This window comes from Mustela lutreola, chromosome 5, assembly GCF_030435805.1.
Source record: "Mustela lutreola isolate mMusLut2 chromosome 5, mMusLut2.pri, whole genome shotgun sequence".
Classification (NCBI taxonomy): domain Eukaryota; kingdom Metazoa; phylum Chordata; class Mammalia; order Carnivora; family Mustelidae; genus Mustela; species Mustela lutreola.
Genome location: NC_081294.1, coordinates 141,397,692 through 141,416,817, shown reverse-complemented (window position 1 = coordinate 141,416,817; position 19,126 = coordinate 141,397,692). Strand labels below are relative to the sequence as shown.

At 38.1% G+C, this 19,126-nt stretch overlaps 1 protein-coding gene across 4 annotated transcripts in view; it reads right to left on the bottom strand.

Annotated features, from left to right (window-relative positions):
- Positions 1–19,126, bottom strand: part of LOC131832573 (protein FAM170A-like) — a 247,044-nt gene that overhangs the window by 141,926 nt on the left and 85,992 nt on the right. The window contains exon 2 of one of the 4 annotated variants that reach the window (XR_009354104.1): positions 8,316–8,602. The exons of 2 other annotated variants lie outside the window; for them this stretch is intronic. The gene's annotated coding sequence lies outside the window, so the exon portion shown is untranslated. Of the gene's footprint in view, positions 1–8,315; positions 8,603–13,424; positions 14,094–19,126 lie in introns of those variants that run through there. One more of the 4 variants, XR_009354105.1, reaches the window with a different exon arrangement.

Genomic DNA, 19,126 nt, shown 5'->3' with positions numbered 1-19,126 from the left:
TTAAAATCACCCAAATTTTTTTTTATCCAGTTTGCTTGGAACAATCACTTTTGTATCCACAGCAACTAAAAGGCCCTATTTGGCATATTTAATTAAGGTGCTTACTGATTCACTGTAAAATGAGTGAATGAATAGTTAGATATACCTGTGAGCTTTTTTCCTGTCCTTTATTCCAACTGCTGTCCTTAAAAGCCAAGAGGGGTAAGAGTAAGGGAAGAGTGAGGCTGCTCAACAAGCCACTGGTATATTTCTTTGGAAACAGCCAAGTGAAATGCCATGGGTGGTGGCTGGAAAAACCTTCCCTAAGATGGAAGTCAGGACATCACCATATTCTGCCTCTAACTGGTGGAATTCTTTCTTCAGTCTATTTTGAGAACCGCTACTCAGCCTATTTTGTTTCACTGCCAACGGGTACCACATCATAACTGACCCCATAAATTGTATTGTTAAAAGCTGGCCTCTAAATACTGAAGTGACTTTTACTGGCTAGATACAGTTAACTGTGATCTGAAGAGACAATAACCTCAATGCAATATGAACATTCTTACCCAAAGTTATCAGTTTTACTTCCAAAAATAACCCCCCAAACAAGGGACTGTTTTGTATCTCTTCTTCATTTTTTTTTCCAAATGTTCTAAAATGTGGATTTGGGTTCCAAATCTGTCTCTATGGATGAATATCACCATGGATTCCTCTCTTAATCTCCGTAAGGTTTGGTCTTCTTTTTTGTAAAATGTAGGGACAGTGATAGTTTCTACATCAAAAGAATGAAATAAAAGCAGATAATGGTTGTAAAAACCTAGTCCCATTAAATAGTCTCAATAAATATTGCTATGAATAATGTCTGAGAAGCCAATTGATATCTATAGAAGGATTATAATGAATCATTTATATCTAAGAAAACATTTGTAATAAAGTTAGAACATGATGGAACTAAAACAAACTGGATTGAATTTAAATAAAATTCGAGGCTAATCCTGCTCTTTTAAATCATGTTACTCATTCCAGCTCTTTCAGAGGACCTGGTTAAAAGATTAAGGAGGGAAGAAGCAATTCTGTGGAAATAAAAGTATTCAGTCGTATAATAAAACATTACATGGTAAGTGTGGATTAGTAAAACTCAAAACAAAACAAAAAAAGAAATAATGGTAGAAATAGAAAAGAAATAATGCTTGTGGAATACATTTAAACTCACTTGATTTGTTAAATTATTTTTTTGTTTTTACTGTGGTAAGAATACTTAACATGAAAAAAAAAGAATACTTAACATGAAATCTAACCTCTTCAATTTTTTTAAAGATTTTATTCATTTGAGAGAGACAAAGAGTGAGCGAGAGAGCATGAGCAAGGGAGAGGGAGAAGCAGATTCCCCACTGAGCAGGAAGCGCGCGCCATGTGGGACTCCAGCCCAGGACTCTGGGATCATGACCTGAGCCAAAAGCAGACACTTAACCGAATCAGCCACCCAGGTGCCCTTCAATTTTTAAGTGCACAAGACATACGGTTAAGAATAGGTGTGGTGTTGAACAGATATCTGGACTCACTCATCTGAACTAACTGACACCACCTATTGAACAGAAACTTCCTATTTCCCCCGTCCCTCAGTCATTCTGCTCTCTGCTTCTATGATTTTGACGGTCTTGGATATTTGATATAAGTGGAGTCAAGTACTATTTGCTTCTGTTACCGCTTATTTCATTTAGTATAACATCCCCCAGATCCATCCATGTTGCCACCTATGGCAGAATTTCCATCTTGTTCAAGGCTGAATAATATTCCATAATCCATTTTATGTGTATACCACATTTTCTTTATCTGTACATCTGCAGATGGCCATTTACATCGTTTCCATGTCTTGGTTGTTGTGAATGATGCTGCAATAAACATGGGAGTACAGACATCTCTTTGAGATCCTCATTTCAACACTTTTGAATAAATATCCAGACATGCAATTGCTGGATCAAATGGAAGTTCTATTTTTCTTTTCTTTTTGGGGGGGGGGTGGGGTGGGCAGAGGCAGAGGGACAGGTAGACAGAGAATCTTAAGCGGGCTCCATGTCCAGAGCAGAATTTAATGAGGGGCTCAGTCTCAGGACCTTGATATCATGACCTGAGCCAAAAATCAAGACCTTGATGCTTAACCAGCTGAACCAGCCAGGTGCCCCAGTAGTTCTATTTTTAATTTTTTAAGTAAACTCCACAATGTTATCCATACAGATTGTACCTTTTTAAATTTTTACCAAAAACATACAAAGGTTTGAATTTCTCTACATCTTTCCCAACACCTGCTATTTTTTTAATAATAGCCATCATAACAGGTGCAAGGTATTATCCCACTGTGCTTTTGAATTGCATTTGCCCGCTGATTAAATGATGTTGAACATCTTTTTATACACTTCTTGGTCATTCCTATATCTTCTTTGGAGAAATGTCCATTCAAGTTCTTTGACTATTTATTTATTTATTCATTGTTATTTTTTAAAAGGAGATTGAACAACATATTTTATTACATTTTTTTCCCCATTATGAAATCTGTAATTGAGAAAGTACCTCATGGGTTGAGGGTAACTCCTGGGAAAGAACACCAGGGAATCGGGATAAAAACACAATGAGAGGAGAAATGAAGAGGCAGGATCAAAACTATTGCCATGCATCCATGAAAAATCAATCTTGTTTTCCGGAACAGCCACAAACAAGCGAAATTTGGGACAGTGAAGCATGTTAGGGCACCAAGTTTGGCTGGTTTATCAAATGTTGATATAACATTGTCTAAGCCTAGTGTGTGTCATCTTTTTTTTTTCTCTTTATTTTTTGTTTTTTAATTAACATATAATGTATTATTACCCCCAGGGGTATAGGTCTGTGAAACACCAGGTTTACACACTTCACAGCACATATCTTCCCCAATGTCCATAACCCCATCACCCTCTCCCTAACCCCCTCCCCCACCAGCAACCCTCAGTTTGTTTTGTGAGATTAAGAGTCTCTTATGGTTTGTCTCCCTCCTGATCCCATCTGTTTCATTTATTCTTTTCCTAGCCCGAACCCCATGTTGCCTCTCAAACTTCCTCATATCAGGGAAATATGATAATTGTCTTTCTCTAATTGACATATTTCATTAAGCATAACACCCTCTAATTCCATCTACATCGTCGCAAATGGCCAAGATTTCATTTCTTTTGATGGCTGCATAGTATTTCGTTATATATATATACACCACCTCTTCTTTATTCATTCATCTGCTGATGGCTAATTAGGTTCTTTTCATAGTTTGGCTATTGTGGACATTGCTGCTATAAACAGTCGTGTGCATGTGCCCCTTCAGATCACTACATTTGTATCTTTAGGGTAAATACGCAATGGTGAGATTTCTGGGTCATAGGGAGCTCTATTTTCAACTTTCTGAGGAACCTCCATGCTATTGGAGCACTTTTTCACATGTCTGTTCGCCATCTGGATGCCATCTTTGTAGAAATATCTATTCATGCCCTCTGCCCATTTCTTGATTGGATTATTTGTTCTTTAGGTGTTGAGTTTGAGAAGCTCTTTATAGATTTTGGATACTAGCCCTTTATCTGATATGTCTTTTACAAATATCTTCTCCCATTCAATCGCTGTCTTTTGGTTTTGTTAACTGTTTCCTTTGCTGTGTAAAAGCTTTTGATCTTGATGAAGTCCCAATAGTTCATTTTTGCCCTTGCTTCCCTTGCCTTTGGCAATGTTCGTAGGAAGAAGTTGCTGCAGCTGGGACAGAAGACGTTGCTGCCTGTGTTCTCCTCAAGGATTTTCATAGATTCTTTCCTCATATTGAGGTCCTTCATCCATTTTGAGTCTATTTTCGTGTTTGGTGTAAGAAAATGGTCCAGGTTCATTTTTCTGCATGTGGCTGGCTGATTTACCCAACACCATTTGTTGAAGAGACTGTCTTTTTTCCACTGGACATTCTTTTCTTTCCTAGTTTGTCAAAGATTAGTTGACCATAGAGTTGGGCGTCTATTTCTGGGCTCTCCATCCTGTTCCATTGATCTATGTGTTTGTTTTTGTGTCAGTACCATACTATCTTGATGATGACAGCTTTGTAATATACCTTGAAGTCTGGAATTGTGAGGCTACCAACTTTGGCTTTCTTTCTCAATATTCCTCTGGCTATTCAAGGACTTTTTGGTTCCATATATATTTTAGAATTATATGTCCCATTTCTTTGAAAAAAAGGGATGGGATTTTGATAGGGATTGCATTAAAAGCGTGGATTGCTTTAAGTAGCATAGACATTTTCACAATATTTGTTCTTCCGATCCAGGAGTATGGAACATTTTTCCATTTCTTTGTGTCTTCCTCAATTACTTTCATGAGTACTTTATAGTTATCTGAGTACAGACTCTTTGCTCTTTGGTTAGGTTTAGTCCTAGGTACCTTATGGTTTTGGGTGCAATTATAAATGGGATGGACTCCTTAATTTTTCTTTCTTCTGTCTTGTTGTTGGTGTATAAAAGTGCAACTTGATTTTTGTACATTGATTTTATAACCCGGCACATTACTGAATTCCTGTTCACGTTCTAGCAGATTTGGAGTGGACTCTTTTGGGTTTTCCACATATAGTATCATATCATCTGAAAAGAGTGATAGTTTGACTTCTTCTTTATTGACTTGAACGTCTTTAATTTCTTTTTGTTGTCTGATTGATGAGGCTAGGACTTCTAGAACTATGTTGAAGAAGATTGGTGATAATGGACATCCCTGCCATGTTCTTCACCTTAGTGGAAAAGCTCTCAGTTCTTCTCCATTGAGAATGATATTCACTGTGGGGTTTTCATAGATGGCTTTGATGATATTGAGGTATGTGCCCTCTATCCCTGCACTTTGAAGAGTTTTGATCAGGAAGGGATGCTGTACTTTGTCAAATGCTTTTTCAGCATCTATTGAGAGTATCTTATGATTCTTGTTCTTTCTTTTATTATTATTTATCTATTATATTATATATCTATATATTATAAATCTATTATTTATTGTATCACACTGATTGATCTGCAGAAGTTGAACCAAACTTGTAGCCCTGGGAATAAATCCCAATTGGTAGTGGTGAATAATCCTTTTAATGTACTGTTGGATCCTACCGGCTAGCATTTTGGTGAGAACTTTTGCATCTGTGTTCATCAAGGATATGGGTCTGTAATTCTCTTTTTTGATGGGGTCTTTGTCTGGTTTTGGGATCAAGGTGATGCTGGCCTCATAAAATGAGTCTGGAAGTTTTCCTTCCATTTCTATTTTTTGGAACAGTTTCAGGAGAATAGGAATTAATTCTTCTTTAAAATGTTTGGTAGCATTCCCCCGGGAAGCCATTTATCCCTGGGCTCTTGTTTTTTGGGAAATTTTTGATGACTGCTTCAATCTCCTTACTGGTTATGGGTCTGTTCAAATTTTCTATTTCTTCCTGGTTCAGTAGTGGTAGTTTATATGTCCCTAGGAATGCATCCATTTCTTCCAGATTGTTAAATTTGTTGGCGTAGAGTTGCTCATAATATGTTCTTATTATTGTTTATATTTCTTTGGTGTTGGTTGTGATCTCTCCTCTTTCATTTACGATTTTATTTGGGTCCTTTCTCTTTTATTTTGGGTACATCTGGCCAGGGGTTTATCAATCTTATTAATTCTTTCAAAGAACCAGCTCCTACTTTCTTTGATTTGTTCTATTGTTTTTTTGGTTTCTATTTCATTGATTTCTGCTCTCATCTTTATTATTTCTCTTCTCTTGCTGGGTTTAGGCTTTCTTTGTTGTTCTTTCTCCAGCTCCTTTAGGTGTAGGGTTAGGTTGCGTACTTGAGACCTTTCTTGTTTCTTGAGAAAGGCTTGTATTGCTATATATATTTTTTCCTCTCAGGACTGCCGTTGCTGTGTCCCACAGATTTTGAGCTGTTGTGTTTTCATTATCATTTGCTTCCATGAATTTTTTTCAATTCTTCTTTAACTTCCTGGTTGACCCATTCATTTTTTAGAAAGATGCTCTTTAGTCTCCATGTATTTGGGTTCTTTCCAAATTTCTCTTGTGATTGAGTTCTAGCTTCAGAGCATTGTGGTCTGAAAATATGCAGGGAATGGTCCCAATCTTTTGATACCGGTTGAGACCTGATTTAGGACCCAGGATGTGTTCTATTATGGAGAATGTGCCATGTGCACTACAGAAGAATGTGTAGTCTGTTGCTTTGGTTATTCACTGCTATTCAGTGCTAATCACTGATTAGCAGTGCTATTCACTGCTCCTGTGATTAAAAAGGAGAACCTTAAACATTCTGGTTATTAACTCTTTATCAAATGCAGAGTTTCGAATATTTTTTCCCATTCCACAGGTTGCCTTTTACTTTGTGGATTGTTTGCTTTGCAGCATAGAAGCTTTTCAGTTCGAAATAGTCCTACTTGCCACTTTACTTTTGTTGCTTATGCTTTTGGCATTTTAGCTAAGAAATCATGGCCAACACTACGGTGAAGAAGCTTTACTTCTGTTTTCTTATAGGATTTATACAGTTTCAAATCTTTTACTGAACTCTATAATGCATTTTGAGTTGATTTTTTTTGTGTGGTATAATATAAGGGTTTAATTTAATAAATACATGAAACAGAGTAGAAAAATTTAAAAATCAACAAAGCTAAGAGTTAATTGTTTGAAGAGAGAAACAAAACTAACAAATTTTAGCTAGGCTAACTAAGAAAAAAGAGAGAGCACTCAAGTAAAATCAAAAATCAAAGAGAAGACATCACAACTGGTGCCAGAGAGATAACAAGAATAAGAGGCTGCTATTAACAATTACATGTCAACAAACTGGATGTCCTAGAAGAAGTGTATAAATTCTAGAAATATACAACCTACCAATATTGAATCCAAAAGAAATTAAAAATCTGAATGAATTAATAAGTAAGGAGATCGAATCAGTAATCAAAACTTCCAGGAAGGGGGAAAAAAAAAGCCCTAGGGGCGCCTGGGTGGCTCAGGGTGGTTAAGACTCTGCCTTTGCCTCAGGTCATGATCTCAGGGTCCTGAGATCAAGTCCCACATTGGACTCTGCAAGCACGGAGACTGCTTCCCTCTCATTCTCTCTGCCTGCCTCTTTGCCTATTTGAGATCTCTGTCTGTCAAATAAATAAATAAAATCTTAAAAAAAAAAAAATACCCAGGACCAGATGTTTTCCCTAGTAAATGTTGCCAAATTTAAAATAAATAAATAAATTACTTAAATAAATAAGGCCAAAACTTTTCAAACTTTCCAAAATTTAGAGGAATAAGCACTCTAAAACTCATCTTATGAGGCCAGCATTACCCTATTATCAAAGCCAGGTAAAGATACCACAAGAAAGTTATTAGCCAAGATCCCCAATAAATAAAGATACAAAATCCCTTAAAAGTATTAACAAACTGAATTCAACAGCACATTAAAAGGATCATGTACCATGAGTAAGTAGAATTTATGCCTGGATAAAGGATGTTTCAAGATAGATCCATTAATATGAAATATCACATTAAAGAATGAAGAGTAAAAATCATGTGATCATCTCAATAAATGCAGACAAACCATTTGAGAAAATTCAATACCCTTTCATGAAAAAAACCTTCATCATCCTAGGTATACTTTAACATAGTGAAGACCACATATAACCACATATAACAAGCCCAAAGGTAACATCACAATCAACATTTAAAAGCTGGAAGCTTTCACTCTAAAGATCAACAAGTAAAGGATTCTCATTCTTGTTGCTTTTATTCGGTATAGAACTCTAAGTCATAGCCAATCCAATTAGGTAAGAAAAAGAAATAAAGGGCATACAAGTCACAGAGGAAAAAGTAAAATTATGTTTGCTGATGACATGTTCTTACATGTAGAATAACCTAAATAATCCACAAAAAGCCAAGAGAATAATAAGTATAAAAAATTTCCAGGATAAAAAAAATCAACATACAAAAAAAACTAGTAATGTTTCTGTATCTTAGCAATAAACTATGCAAAGAGGGAATTAAGAAAATAATCCCACTATGAAAACTAGTGAAAGATAGTTTATTGTTTTTAAGATTTTATTTATTTATTTGACAGAGAGAGAGATCACAAGTAGGCAGAACAGAAGGCAGATGGAGGGGGGGGGGGGGGAAGCAGGCTCCCTGCTGAGCAGAGAACCTGATGTAGGGCTTGATCCCAGGACCCTGAGATCAAGACCTGAGCCGAAGGCAGAGGCTTAACCCACTGAGCCACCCAAACGCCCCAATAAAAGACATTTTAAATACACCGAAACCTTTTTAAAAATATCAACATTTCACCAGTAATGATTGAAGATGTTGTTAAAAACAATGCCTTTTATTTTATATGTTTATTATTATCCTTTATGACTAGTTTAATATTACATAAACGATGATTCTAGGAAAAGAGTAAAATTAATTTTCATTAAAATTAAAATAATGAAGGGGTGCCTGGTTTCAGTCCTTAAGGTTCAGTCCTTAAGTGCATGCCTTCGGCTCGCGTCAGGAGCCCCAGGGTCCTCGTGCATTGGGCTCCCTGCTCCGCGGGAAGCCTGCTTCTCTTGTCCCACTCCCCGGGCTTTCATGGTATCGTTATCTCTCTCTCTGTAAAATAAATAAATAAAACCTTTTTAAAAAAAGTAAGATAATGAAGAATCAGAAAAGGAACACATAAAGATAACCTTTAAATAGGCTCCAGTTACAAAGTGTATTTAAAATTATCCACTCTGAAAAATCCAAATGTCAAAATATAATTAGACTATAGTTTATTTGCAGAAACAGAATTAAACGACTCTAAGAATAGACTTCAAGCAGGTTTTCTTTTTGTATATAATTAAACATTTTCAGAAGATTAATGACAAATCTGCAGAAGCAGGTCATACTGCGAGGTGTTTTCTTTGCAATGTAAACTACAACTGAATCATTTCAATAAAATACCAGTTACAAGGGCAAGGATGAGTCACCTAAAGTACTATATATCCACTATTTTAGAAGCTCACATATATCAATGATCTTTAATTATAATAAGCATCACAACTGTCCCAAAATGCTCATGAGAAAATCATCTGAGAGAAAGTTACTCAAGATAAGTCAGCAACAGAGGCAGCATCCAAACTCATCTCCTCTGAGGTTAGAAGGCACTAGTGGGCTTTAAAATCAGACACATGAGATGTGGAATTTATAGCATTAAAATTTTATTTTAAATTTCATTTAATCTGAAATTATTATGGCTCTGTACCCTAATCCTAATTCCCAGTTTTGTTTCTAGACTTTTTTTTTTTTCTTGGTCAATCTCTAACCCCATGCAAACTAATGAAGCTTCAAATTTCCTCCTGAGAAAGTGACAGTAAAAATATTTGACCATTTTCAGGGCCTCGTTGCTACCCAATCAGAACTTGCATCAGGTACAAGATTCAGACCCTGTGAAGAGCCATTTGGTGGATGAATTCAGTATTGCTCCAAGGCATTTGGGTCCTGGCTTTTCCTATTTCCTGTATGCATACTTCCCATTATAGCCACTCTGCTTACTTACCAGGCTGAACCTCCTCTACCATATACACCCTGGGGACAGGGAATGCCAAGAACAACTGTCATGTCAGCTTTAAAATAACACCTTGAAGGACAAAAAACAAAACATGGATGGGGGTGCCTGACTGCCTCTCAGAAAAGCATGTGAATCCTGACCCCTGGGGTTGTGAGTTTGGTCCCCACATAGAGTACTTTTTTTTATATATGTCTCCAATTTAGAAAATTAACAGAAGTAGACACTTAATTGAAAAACTAAGATAAAAAGAGAGTATGAGTACAGACAAATGGTTGATATCCAGGATCTATAAAGAACTCCTCAAACTCAACACACACAACACAGACAATCATATCAAAAAATGGGCAGAAGATATGAACAGACATTCCAATGAAGACCTACAAATGGCTATCAGACACATGAAAAAATGTTCAGCTTCACTAGCCCTCAGAGAGATTCAAATTAAAACCACATTGAGATATCCCCTTAACACCAGTTAGAATGGCCAAAATTAGCAAGACAGGAAACAACAGGTGTTGGAGGGGATGTGGATGTGTAAGAACCCTCTTACACTGTTGGTGAGAATGCAAGTTGGTGCAGCCTCTTTGGAGAAGAGTGTGAAGATTCCTCAAGAAATTAAAAATAGAACTTCCCTATGATCCTGCCATTGCACTCCTGGGTATTTACCCCAAAGATACAGATGTAGTGAAAAGAAGGGCCATCTGTACCCCAATGTTTATAGCAGGAATGGCCACGGACGCCAAACCGTGGAAAGAACCAAGATGCCTTCAACAGACGAATGGATAAGGAAGGTGTGGTCCATATACACTATGGAGTATTATGCCTCCATCAGAAAGGACGAATACCCAACTTTTGTAAGCAACATGGATGGGACTGGAAGAGATTATGCTGAGTAAAGTAAGTCAAGCAGAGAGAGTCAATTATCATATGGTTTCACTTGTTTGTGGAGCATGACAAATAGCATGGAGGACATGTGGAGTTAGAGTGGAGAAAGAAGTTGGGGGAAATTGGAAGGGGGAGGTGAACCATGAGAAACGATGGACTCTGAAAAACAATCTGAGGGTTTTGAAGGGATGGGGGGGTGGGAGGTCGGGGTACCAGGTGGTGGGTATTATAGAGGGCATGGACTGCATGGAGCACTGGGTGGGGTGCAAAAATAATGAATACTGTTATGCTGAAAATAAATAAAAAATAAATTTAAAAAAAGACAGTATGACTTAACTAAAAATATTTCAGAGTAGACTCAATTAAAAATATGTAAGTAGAACTATACTTGGTAAAGACAGATATGTTTATTTGCCATGTAAGTTTAAACAACTGAATTTAGCATCTTAAGAAAGACAAAACATTTACCCAGTTCAAAGTTAATACTGAAATTAGAGGTGAATCTTCCAAAAGGTAAGACATTTACATAATATACTACATAATACACTATGTGGGGTAAATGTATTGGAGTTTTTATTCCCAGAATATACAAACTGAAATGTTTTTAATTTGACTGGCATTCTGTACACTGTACCAGGTGTTCTTCATGTGCTATTTATATTCTTATCTTGGTAACCATGTATTAAGGTTATTACTAGTTCCCACTTCACAGCAGAAGAAACTGAAGTCCAGAGAGTCTAAATAACTTCCCTAGAGATTTAAGCAGCACATACAGGGCATGTTTTTTTCTCTATATTCTGCACTGCGGGGAGAAATGTTCCTAAGCAGGAACCATTGTTCATTTCGCAAGGGCGTGGGAAGAAAAGAACAATTACTACTGGAAGATATAACTGCAGATATATCTAATTTCCGAGGGTTTCATCTGGCTAAAACAGTGAGTCCCCAAAAGAATAAACATGGAAATGTCTTCACCTACAAATAAATTTTATGTTAGACTATTTCCTTAATAAGTGAACCATTCTCTTTAGGATCCAATTCCTTCCCTCTTCCTCATCCCAACATGTTATTGAAACTGATGGCAATAAAATCACTCCATTCCAAAGGCTGAAAAATTTAATGACTTGTCATTATAAAATAACATATTTATATGCTGAAAAAGGGCTGAAGAGAGTGGTATACACATGCTTCTGGGAACTGTGGTGTCTATGGGAAATCCCATGTTTTATAGTATGTGGTTAATGACATACACAGTGCCTCCAGAGCAAAATGGGCCACTTCCAAAGGTAAGATTGCTCCATCTTCATCCCATTCTTCTCTTGGGATTTTTTTTTTTTTTTTTTTAAGTTTACAGACCTCTAGTAATTAAAAATAGTATCAGCCTCATTGGCAAAATCTTTGAGCCACAGCTTTCTCTGGGTTCATTCTTTCTAAGCCCCAAATCTCATGAATACAGTCAAAGGTCTTTAGATAAAGTTATACTTGAAATGCCTCTGGTGTGTTCTGGAGAGTCATAGTCATTTCTGAGCTGTACCGATGTTGCATGTCAAAACTACTGGTCTTTTGGTCTTCTTAGCAGATCACGTACTGTAAACAGAAATATGAAGGGAGTGCTTTTCAGTCTCCATTTAACTGTCATTCTTTGAAATATTTTATGTCACCTGCCCAACTTCCGTCTACCCTTCTGAATACTGGGTGACAGAGCCAGAGGGTGGTGCGCAAATGAATGACCTTGGGTTCTGCCAGCCAAGGTCTGGAGTCATCGGCTATCACCTGAAATGATCCTGAAATGCCAGGATCAATATGAGGAGCAGACTGGAAATCTGAGAGCAAAGACCGGAGCTTCACCTGCTGGGCAGGACCTATCCAAAAGGACCAGAGAATAACGGTCATAAATCACAGAGCCAAGAGGTTAGTGATCGGGAAAACAAATTAAAGTGAAAGAAGTCAAGAAATAACTTACATTAGTTCCACGTAATTTCACCAGAAACTCCCCTTTTGGGATTCTCAGGGGATTTCAACTCAAGTGAAGGGTCCAGTATTGTGTGAACACCCTCTTCCTTGGCATGTATTCCAGAGCACTCTTGAATCTCCCTGGAAGGAATGTAAGGTATGTGTAGAGCTTTCAGAATTATCATGGCTGCCTTCAAGGCATGTCTTTCCAGTACTGAGACTGGTTTTGGTGCAGATGGGGCCCAATATGTTCTCCACTATGGATTCTGGTTCCTGTCACAGACAACTGGAGATGGATTAATGGCATGGAAACATGAAGCCACATGCATTCCAACAGAGATGCTAAAGAGCCAGTAGTGGGTACCAACAATTTGGTCTGGTTTATACAAAACAGTCATTTTTTCCTACTAATATGGAGCAGGTCATATAATATAGAAGTAAGCAGTCTACAGAGCCTGGACCTTGTATGAACTGAAAGGTTTTAAGCTTCTCCAAAGCATCCTGATGCTTTCAAATCTATGACAGTACAAAAACCAAAAATCCAATGACAACTGTGCACAATTTCCAAATCATACATCCATTCTTCTCTTCCTTTACACATACATGATTTACCATTGAGTGTTCAACAGATGATAGACAAGACTGAGCCAACCCTCAGCTCATTTACACCCAAGCTGACAATAATGGACCTCACTACTGGGGTGGTGATTACAGCTTACAGTTAATGGCTACATAATCATTAAGATTATCATCAATCTTAAGAATTGTAGGGTAGGCTGGTTTCTATTAATGGAATTGGAAATAATGGGGTTAGGGAACAAAGAAGGCTCATGGAAGCCAACTGCTGTATGAGGGTATGATCTAAAAGCCAGAGGGGATTTAAGCTTTTTAAGGAGATTCTCATCTTTTGAAGTACTGAATATGCTGCAAATCAGACCAAGACATTAAAGTCACAACAAAACTGCACAGGGGACTGAATTTCAGTAAGTTTCAGTAAGTCATTTGTCAAATTCAGATCCTTGATAGAAAAAGGAGAAAATGAAGACATCCAAGATGGGAATATTTATTAGATAAGCATGAAAATCTTGAACCCCGAAATTCTCTATATCTTGTGCCTCAATAGGAGTAGCCTCGCCTCATCCCTGATCATCATGTTCCTGACTAGAAATCGTGCAATGGCTTCAGATGACACTGCTGCCTCTGATGACAGTATCTGGTTTTTTTTCTAGATCTGCCCCAGCTCTCCTCATTCCCTCTGGCCAAGTAATGTCATATCTTTGCCTAACTGAAGTGGTACGTAACATAAAGTTCCTTGTCCAGGAAAAACTAGCTTACATGCCAAAGAAATCTGAATACTTGAGTAAGTCAGACAGGCAGGAACCAGGGTATTACACATTTAAGTGGGATCTTAGAGAGCTGGACTGAACTGTGAAGCAGAATATCAGATAGGACAAGGATGTAGCTATCTTGAGTCCCCTCACTCACAAACTGATACCCAATGTCTGACAACATCTGGAGCAAATCCTGTCTGCTTGTATGACTCCATGAAGCTGTATACAACACTGAAGCTGTACACAACACTGAGTAGAGATGTTAGTCTTCCTCAGTACAGCCACAGCTGTACTGAAAGGGGGTTAGCAGACAGACGTGGCAACGAAGGCTAAGATATGGTGTGAATTTGGAAGAGATACTCTCTCTGGTTTGATCTTTACGTATCTGAAAAACAGAAATAACAATACCCCAAGATTAGACTTTACATCGCTTCACAGTAGAGCCTGTTGTAATTCACTCTTATATTTCTTGCTCCTTAAAAGAGATCACAAACATTTCTGGACTCCACGAATAAAGAAAGGCTTTCTGTGGGGATGCAAGTGGCACAATATAGAAATATACCTCAAATATCTGACATAATGAGGTGCTCACTATATCAAAGATTTCCCTGCTCCATATGCTTTCTTTTAAATCTGCTTCTTTTCTCTCCATTCTACTCTCTGCAAAGTGAATCACATGTTCTGCCCTCTTTAGGACAGTTATCATCTTCTGTCATGTCCATTAGAAGGGCCTTTTATCTGCTAATCCCTATCTGTTCCTCCCCCATTATCCACAGAGCTGGTTGTTACAATTTGTTACTAAATCAAAGAACTGATCATGCTAGCACTTGCTTTCCACTTACTTGAGGACAAAGCCAAAATTCCTTCTCCTAGAAAACATTGTCCTTTACTAATATGGCAGAAACTGTATGGGCTAAAAGTTAGCAAATGCTTACTTAGGGAATGGCTGCTAACAAGTGAGTATTTGTTCAATTTAATCTCTTAAACTCCTTCCTTTGTCTGTAGAAGCTGTATACAAATACTTAAGGTAGAGATATGCTGTAGTGTAGAACAGAAGAGATAAAATGTGGGAAGCACCTGGGAAAGGATGGGTGCCAGATTAGCTTTAAGTATAAAAGTACTTACTGTTCCCTCTAGCTATATCTCCTGCCATCTGCCCTTCAACCCAAGGTTGGAATCACCCAAGTATTTCATTTTGAGAAACTCAGTTAATGATGAGACCAGCCAAACCAATTCCCCATTAGTATTTATAAAAGAAATGCTACTAGGTTGTTGTCCCTGTCGCCTTTTAGACTGTCCCAAAACCCTTCTTCTCCCAGAAGATTTTTCCATTTTATCTGAGCTCACTCCCCAAATGCTATATGCAAAAGCAGTAGTTTCTCTTCCTCATTCTAGAAAATGTGCTGCGTTCACTTCATTATACTACAGATCCCACTGTAAAGTTACTGCCTGTGCCACGGCCACCTGTCACTAGACACTGTGCTCTTGGGGACAGATTCCACTGAGTCCTTCCAGAATCCCTCCCCAATCTAAGCAGATTCTGGCTGCCATGCTCATGCCCGACAGACATATGGCAGTGACTGAGCAAACTGATGAAAAAATTCAGATTTCATCAATTAAAAAAAAAAGATTTAAATACTTAATGACAAAGATCTTTTCGGGTAACACCTCTGTGTAAAACCTCAAGAATTATCTATAAAATAATCAACAGAAATGAATACTATGAAATAGGAGAGCATCATATTTAAAGATATAGTAAATAAATTGTTTGGTTAGGTTCTCCAGGAATTAATGAAAATCTCCTCGTGGAAAGCTCAGCATTCCACAAAAGTGAAGAAATACATAATGGTAAAATGAAGAAAACAATAGTTTTCTTGGGAAGCTTTAAAATGTTTTATTTTAAAATATTAATGTTTACCACATTCTAACCTGAGAGCTGATGTCTGTTGCTATACCAGTGCCTCTAGTCTATACGTTCGTATTTCGGTTAACAGGAAGTAAGGAAGTAAGAGGAAAAGCGGGAGATGGAGATTTGGAGTTCCTCTCTGTGCCAAGTCACAGTCCAGAAGGAATAAAGTGGGAAAATAATAACAAAAGAAAGAGCAAGGATCAACTGAAATAATACACATCATTATCCCGTAAAGTTTCTGCTGTCACGCACTCAGCAAGCTTTTGCGGAGTTTGACAGTTGTGAAAACAATTCTTAAAACAACAAACAAAAATGTTTCATTTGGCAGGTGGGATAAATTCAGTGCCTGAGCTATTACGTGGGGCTGTCGATATGAAGAAAGTAGATGGTTAAAAAGGCACTTTGGGGATTCAGTTAGATGTGAGCTTATTAAAAATTATACAAAGGATCGCAATACAGAGAAAGTCAGTGGGCCTCTTCAGATCAAGGCATCATAAAGAATGTCCGAGATGTAAAGAAAAATGTAGTTCAAAGTAAAGGAAGCAGATTGCAAGTGCTTGAAATGTTACCCATTTAAAAAAATATATACCAATAGAGCCTTCCAGGCTGTTAAATGGTTAACTCCTGCAAGTCTGGGCACTTTGTCTGGTAGACTAGAGTTGGCTTTGCACAGCACCGCCAGGAAACAGACTTAATGAAATATTTTAAGTAATAATTAGAACAGTAGCATAAGACGATAAAATATCCTAAATGTGCTCTCCAGAGTCTCACAGAGAAGGGGGGGAAAAAGGGGGGAAATTTAAAAATACATACAGAAACGGCAAGTTTATCTTTCTGATCCTTCTCAATTCCAGGAACAATAACTTGGATAGTACCAAAATTAAAACAGACGGAGAAAAGTAGATCAGTGTACTCTCCTGTCCTTCAAATAATGATAAAATTCTGATTTTAATTAAAACTATCTGAGCATAGGAATGCCTGGGTGGCTCAGTTGGTTAAGTCACTGCCTTCAGCTCAGGTCATGGTCCTGGAGTTCTGGGATCGAGTCCCATATCAGGCTCCCAGCTCCATGGGGAGTCTGCTTCTCCCTTCTCATGCTCTCTCTCCCTCTCTCAAATAAATAAATAAAATTAAAAACAAAAAACAAAAAACAAACCTATCTGAGCATATAATACAGGCTGCACTTCATTATTTGTCGTCACTTTACAAAGCACTGCCTACAAGATATGGGTGCTGACCTCTGCTATGAAACACTGATGAGGAAGCAGAAGGCTGGCTGAGGACAAAGCAAAAGCTGGCACCTTATACTCCCCACTTCTCCCCCCACCTTGGTGACATATGTCACATCCCTCAGGCACCCCTGCCTGCCTTAAAAGGAAAACAAATAATTAACTTGTAGAGATCACAATCCTCCAAGACAGGAGTCTCCCTTGGTTTACAAATGTCCTAGTGATTAACAACAAGGAAACTATCTTATCAATAGCCTAACTTCCAGAGACAAACAACTCAGTTCCTAAAGCCCTAACACTGCCCTCCTCTCTGTAAAACTGAAGGAGGCTGAGATGAAAGGAAATATAAATAAAGTTAAATTTCTTCTAAATCTAAAGCTCATTGACAAGGAGCTCATTGATAGGAGGAATATGACATTCCACCAGGAAACTCCCAACTGTCTTCATGTTAGTGCCTTATTAGAGGTAAAAAACAGCCTTGGCTTGACAATAACCATGACTTCAGTATCCTGACGGTTTTCTTTACCCTGTTACCCCTTCTGAACAACCCTTTTGTCCTTACCTACCCAACTCCTGTGTATATAATCAGCCACTCCTCAGGATATCGAGGCAGCAGATCTTTCTGCCCATGGGTCCTGTCCCCGTGCTTTAATAAACCACCATTTTGCACCAAAGATGTCTCAAGAATTCTTTCTTGGTCATTGGCTCCCGACCTCACCCCACCGAACCTCACCTATGTTCTAGAACTTCATCAAAACCACCTCAGCCATCAGATTCTCCTTACATATGGGGTTTTACATTATTTTCTGATTTAAGTAAACCAATAAAAGAATAGAAGCATTTGGTTTTCATTTTATTTCCACTGAACTCGACATCATGAACATGCCTAGAAATCTCTAGAACAACAGGGTTCTTCCCCGATTGACATTCAATGATCAGCTCTTCCTATAAGTCCACTGCTCAATGAATCCATCTGTAACAGACATTTACATCCCCTCCCCTTTACTTCTGGTGGGAACTAATCTCAGTCATTTTCTTCAGATTCTAAGCCTTTTAGAGAAGGTACACAATTTTTTTTTTGCCTCCTAAAAGCTGTTAAGACCTCCATCTGCAACTTCACACACAATAAATCACTTAGATCATCATCTGAAGTCTGTTTGTAAAGCTAATAAGCCTTGAGGCATGTCTCTTGAAATGCAATCTAATCTGAAGCAGATGAATTGAGCTCTAGAAAGTACAGTGTGTACCGACCCAAGGTGAAGATACAGACTGAATTACCATGGGCTATTTAAGTAGTTTTTAGAAAAGCATCACCAGTATAAGTAAAAATGACAAACTGCTCGTTTCAGAGAGAAGACCCCCCTATGACCTTTAGTCATTCTTATCTATTTGGGGTCCTGTGAGGAACATGGTGTTCTACACATCAGTGATAGGGTGAGTGATAATATGCCTACCTACTACAGAATCCACAACAGTAGGTAACTTTCAACACTCACTAAAGTCTATGCTGGGGCCCCTAAGACCTTCTCCCCCACCCCCAAAGATTTTATTTATTTATTTGACAGGCAGAGATCACAGGTAGGCAGAGAAACAGAGAGAGAGAGAGAGAGAGAGAGGAGGAGGAGGAGGAAACAGGCTTCCTGCTAAGCAGAGAGCCCAATGCTGGGCTCGATCCCAGCATCCTGGGATCATGACCTTAGCTGAAGGCAGAGGCTTTAACCCAGTGAGCTACCCAGGCGCCCCACCCCTCAGACATTCTTGGCTCCCTTAAAGAACTGTGGTTATACAAAATCCTGAAGCAAACCTAGTACACCATCAATCTCTGCCCAAACCTATATTTAAACCATAATTTCGGATCGCTGAGAAAACTGGCTCCACAGGCTGTGCGCAGGACGGTTAATTGTCATTGATTCCTTCCTTCCCACTCCACCCCAATACAGAGGCAGGGCTACCTATAAGCTTTACGGATCTTCCATACTCTTATAATGATATTTAAATAAGAGAACTGGTTCCCATGAGAGTTCCCTAAGATACACAGGCTTCTGATCCAAGGATAAAGGATTTTTGCAAGATATACCCAAGTTCACAAAGAATTACAGGGTACCAATGATTCCATATCGTGTCTCATAACATATCTTTACTTATACCTGCCTGCCAAACTAAGGAATTCATAGATTCCAACTGGAATCAGGTCATGTATTTCCATGCAGAGTACTTCATCTATACAGACATAAGCAGAATAAGGGAAGAAAATCTTTTGGCAGTTTCTCTATTAAGGTA